The 5,549-nt window shown below is 29.7% G+C and overlaps 1 protein-coding gene across 5 annotated transcripts in view; it reads left to right on the top strand.

Annotated features, from left to right (window-relative positions):
* The first annotated feature begins 353 nt into the window (after nt 1–353).
* src (v-src avian sarcoma (Schmidt-Ruppin A-2) viral oncogene homolog) overlaps nt 354–5,549 on the top strand; it is a 101,995-nt gene continuing 96,799 nt past the window's right edge. For 4 of the 5 annotated variants that reach the window (XM_061902649.1, XM_061902647.1, XM_061902648.1 and 1 more), the window contains exon 1: nt 354–698. The gene's annotated coding sequence lies outside the window, so the exon portion shown is untranslated. The remainder of the gene's footprint in view (nt 699–5,549) is intronic. The other variant, XM_061902646.1, reaches the window with a different exon arrangement.

Genomic DNA, 5,549 nt, shown 5'->3' with positions numbered 1-5,549 from the left:
GTGATAGGTGCTGGATCAAAATGTCCGCTACAATCGGTGACGTCACGCGCATGCATCATCAAACCGTGACGTTTTCAACAGGATAATTCTCTCAAAATTTGAAATTGCAATTTAATAAACTAAAAAGGCCGCAATCTTAATATTTCACCATTGATATATAAACTATCAGACCGCGTGGTTGGTTTCAGTAGGCCTTTAAAAACATTAGACAAGCAGGTAAATAAATGACCTGCCAGGTGAAGTTTCTATGCAAGTCAATGAAGGGTTAACTTCCACACGACAGGATCCACCAATCACAGCTCGCCACTCCGCGGAAGCCCCGCCTTCGCCCCGCCCCCGCCTGTCAGACTCATCCCGGTGTTGAGGACGGAAGGAAGTCTTCCTGGCTGGCCGGACCACGGCACTCTTTTCCCCGCATCGACAAACCTCTTCCTCCGCCGCTGCCTGGAGCTTATTGTCTTTTTTTTTTCTGCGTGGAAATGTTTTTGCGTGGGAGCTTCCCTGCGCTATGACCTCCCCTCCACCGGGATCGACTTTCGATCGAGTGTTGTTTGGCTTTCTTCTTCCTGGGGCCAAACCTCAAAAATCCCACGCTGAGGATCCTGGATTTTTTTTTTTTTTTGTGTGTCTTTTGATGCTTTGACGTGACCCCAGCCCGCAGAGACCACAGGAGACCAGCAGAGACCAGCAGTGGGTCGGTGAGTCCACTTCATCTTCTTCATTTAGCATAGTGGGCTCACCAGGAGCTAACGCCAGATATTTCTTGGTCATGCGTGGGTCACGTTGCCGTGGAATAATGCTCGTTTAGCCTCCATGCTGGATTATTTACAAGTGATTTATATTTCCTTTGCAGCCTTAGCTAGCTACCTTGTAACTTTACATATTTTTAAAATTATTTTTAATTATTTTTCATGATGTTCTGAAGGAGTTTGTTCGAGTTCACCCTTTTAGAAACAATTGTATAAACAATACGATAAAAAAACCACATGTTAGCATTAGCATGTTAGCATTAGCATGCTAGCTTGTAGCTTTCCATATTTTTAAAATATTTTTGATTATATTTCGTGATGTTCTAAAGGACTTTGTTTGAGTTCTCCCCTTAAAAAACAATTTTAAAAACAATAAGGAAAAAAAAACCTTGTTAGCATTAGCTTATTAGTATTAGCATGCTAGCTTGTAACTTTCAATATTTTAAAAAAAATGTTTTCATTATTTTTCATGATGTTCTGAAGGAGTTTGTTTGAGATCCCTCTTTGGAAACAATTGTAAAAGCAATATGATAAAAAAAAACATGTTAACATTTGCATATTAGCATTAGCATGCTACTTTGTAACTTTCCATATTTTTAAAATATTTTTGATTATATTTCGTGATGTTCTTAAGGACTTTGTTTGAGTTAACCCTTTAAAAAAAATTGTAAAAACAATACTGAAAAAAAACCTTGTTAGCATTAGCATGCTAGCTTGTAACTTTACATATTTTTAAAATTATTTTTAATTATTTTTCATGATATTCTGAAGGAGTTTGTTCGAGTTCACACTTTTAGAAACAATTGTATAAACAATATGATAAAAAAACCCATGTTAGCATTAGCATATTAGCATTAGCATGCTAGCTTGTAACTTTCAATATTTTTAAAAATATTTTTAATTATTTTTCATGATGTTCTGAAGGAGTTTGTTTGAGTTCTCCCTTTAAAAAAAAATTGTAAAAACAATACGGGAAAAAAAACCCTTGTTAGCATTAGCATGCTAGCTTGTAACTTTCCATATTTTTAAAAAAATGTTTTAATTATTTTTCATGATGTTCTGAAGGAGTTTGTTTGAGTTCACTCTTTGGAAACAATTGTAAAAGCAATACGATAAAAAAACCCCATGTTAGCATTAGCATATTAGCAGTAGCATGCTAGCTTGTAACTCTCCCTATTTTTAAATTATTTTTAATTATTTTTCATGAAGTTCTGAAGGAGTTTGTTTGAGTTCTCCCTTTAAAAAACAATTGTAAAAACAATACGGAAAAAAAACCTTGTTGGCATTAGCTTATTAGCATTAGCATGCTAGCTTGTAACTTTCCATATATTTTTTTTAATTTCTAAATTATTTTTCATGATGTTTTGAAGGTGTTTGTTTGAGTTCACCCTTTAGAAACAATTGTAAAAACAATACGATAAAAAAACCCATGTTAGCATATTAGCATTAGCATGCTAGCTTGTAACTTTCCATATTTTTAAAATTATTTTTAATTATTTTTCATGATGTTCTGAAGGAGTTTGTTTGAGTTCTCCCTTTAAAAAACAATTGTATAAACAATACGATAAAAAAACCCATGTTAGCATTAGCTTTATAGCATTAGCATGCTAGCTTGTAACTTTCCATATTTTTTAAAAAATGTTTTAATTATTTTTCATGATGTTCTGAAGGAGTTTGTTTGAGATCACTCTTTGGAAACAATTGTAAAAGCAATACAATAAAAAAAAAACATGTTAGTATTTGCATATTAGCATTAGCATGCTACCTTGTAACTTTCCCTATTTTTAAATTATTTTAAATTATTTTTCATGATGTTCTGAAGGAGTTTGTTTGAGTTCACCCTTTTAGAAACAATTGTATAAACAATACGATAAAAAACCCCATGTTAGCATTAGCATATTAGCATTAGCATGCTAGCTTGTAACTTTCCCTATTTTTAAATTATTTTTAATTATTTTTCATGATGTTCTGAAGGAGTTTGTTTGAGTTCACCCTTTAGAAACAATTGTAAAAACAATACGAAGGAAAACGCTTATTAGCATATTAGCATTAGCATGCTTGCTTGTAATTTTCCATATATTCATCTATTTTTTTCTTCTTTTTGATTCTTTTTCATGATTTTCAGAAGGAGTTTGTTTGAATTCACCCTTTAGAAGCAATTGTAAAAACAATACAAAAGAAAATCCTTGTTAGAATTAGTTTATTAGCATTAGCATTCTAGCTTGTAACTTTCCATGTATTCATCTACTCTTTTCTTCTTCATTCTTTTTCGTGATTTTCTGAAGTAGTTTGTTTGAGTTCACCCTTTAGAAACAATTGTAAAAAACAATACCAAAGAAAACCCTTGTTAGCATTAGCTTATTAGCATATTAGCATTAGCATGCTAGTTTGAAACTTTCCATATATTTATCCATGGATTAATCTATAGATTAATTTCTTCTTCTTGATTCTCATCATGATGTTCTGAAGGAGTTTGTTTGAGTTCACCCTTTGGAAACAATTGTAAAAACAATGCGAAAGAAAACCCTTGTTAGCATTATCTTATTAGCATTAGCATGCTGGCGTGTAACCGTCAACATTTTCACCTATTTGTTTTTTTTAGTTTGTTCCCTATTATTTTTTTAGATGTTCTGACAGACGATGTTTAGTTTAATGTTTTGAAATATTGAAAAACAATGAAGACCAAACAAATACATAAAAAAATAGATGAAAATTTTGAGCGTTACAAGCTAGCATGTTAATGCTAGTATGGGGTTTCTTTGTTTTTTGTTTTTTATTTTGGTCCGCACTTCATTTTTTAACAGTTTCATTGAAACAATAAATTGAAAGTACCTTGTTTGAACATCACGATAAAGAATACAAACAAACCTCCAAAAAAGATGAGAATATTGAAGGTCACAATCCAGCATTGTAATGCTAATGAAGGTTTTCTTTAATTTTGTTCGACCGCTCAGTTTTTACGATTGTATCTAAAACGTAAACTCAAACAAACTGTCAGAACGAACTGTCAGAACGTCATATAAAAGGATAAAGGACAAACTAATAAAATAGGTGAAAATATTGAATGTTACAAGTTTGCATGCTAATGCTAATAAGCTAATGCTAACAAGGGTTTTTTTTTCGTATTGTTTTTACAATTGTTTCTAAAGGGTGAACTCAAACAACTCCTTCAGAACGCCATGAAAAATAATTAAAAAGAAGAAAAAATAGTTGAGTATGTGGAAAGTTCCAAGCTAGCATGCTAATGCTAATAATGTTTTTTTTTGTTTTAGTTTAGAGCTTATTTTTATAGTTTCATTTGAAATATCAAATTAAACGTACCCTGTCAGAACATCACAAAAAAGTATGAAGAGCAAATGAAAGATTTATGAAATATTGGGAAAGGCTATTAAAATAAAATAATAGTTTTGGGTTAAGATATAGAAAATATGTAATAAAAATTTAATGGAAGGCTATCAAAACAAAATATAATCAAGGCAAGGAAAGTTTGTTTATGAGCACAATTTGCACTAAAAGCAATTCAAAGTGCTTACAGAATTAGGGATGTTCATCCATCCATCCATTTTTCTACCGCTTTTTCCCTTTGGGGTCATATAAAATATAATACAAATGTTGGGAAGATTATTACAATACAAATATTTTGGGAAGGCTAATAAAATTAGATATAATTAAATATAATTAAAATATTGGGGAATGCTATTAAAATAAAAATAAATAAAAATATTAAGGAAGGCATTTTAAATTAAATATAATACAAATATTTAGGAAGGCTATAAAAATTAAATATGATATTGGGAAGGTTATAAAAACAATACATAAAAAAATAATGGGAAACGCTACTGAAATATCATATAAATATTAGGAAAGGCTATTAAAATTAAACATGATAAAAATATTGGGGAAGGCTATTAAAATTGAATCTAGTGAAAATATTGGGGAAGGTTATTAAAATAATATATAAAAAATATTGGGGAAGGCTATTAAAATTTAATATAATTAAAATGTTGGGGAAGGTTATTAAAATAATATATAGTAAAATATTGGGAAAGGCTATTAAAATAATGTATAAAAAATATTGGGGAAGGCTATTAAAATTTAATATAATTAAAATGTTGGGGAAGGTTATTAAAATAATATATAGTAAAATATTGGGAAAGGCTATTAAAATAATGTATAAAAAATATTGGGGAAGGCTATTAAAATTTAATATAATTAAAATATTGGCAGGGTTTCCCACACATTCATTTATTTGTGGCGGCCCGCCACAAAAGAATTACGGCCACCACAAATAAAAAAAAAAAATAAAAAAATGATTTTTCTTTTTTTCTTTTTAATAAAATATAATATAAATATTAGGAAAGGCTATTTAAATAAAATATAATACACACATTTGGGAAGGTTATTAAAATTAAATATGATATTGGGAAAGGTTATTAAAATAGTATATAATAAAGATAACGGAGAAGGCTATTGAAATAAAATATAATATAAAAATAGGAAAGGCTATACTGGGGATGGTTATTAAAATAAATATAAAGAAATATTGGGGAAGGTTATTAAAATTAAATATAATACAAATATTGGTGGAGGTTATTAAAATTATATATATAAAAATATCAGGGAAGGCTATTAAAATTAAATATAATACAAATATTGGGGGAGATTATTAAAATAATATATATAAAATTATCGGGGAAGGCTATTAAAATTAAATCAAATAAAAATATTGGGGAAGGCTATTAAAATTAAATCAAATAAAAATATTGGGCAATGCTATTAAAATTAAACATGACAAAAATA

Source organism: Nerophis ophidion, linkage group LG06 (genome assembly GCF_033978795.1).
Source record: "Nerophis ophidion isolate RoL-2023_Sa linkage group LG06, RoL_Noph_v1.0, whole genome shotgun sequence".
NCBI lineage: Eukaryota > Metazoa > Chordata > Actinopteri > Syngnathiformes > Syngnathidae > Nerophis > Nerophis ophidion.
Note: the sequence above shows the minus strand (reverse complement) of the source record. Positions and strands in the feature narration are given on the sequence as shown.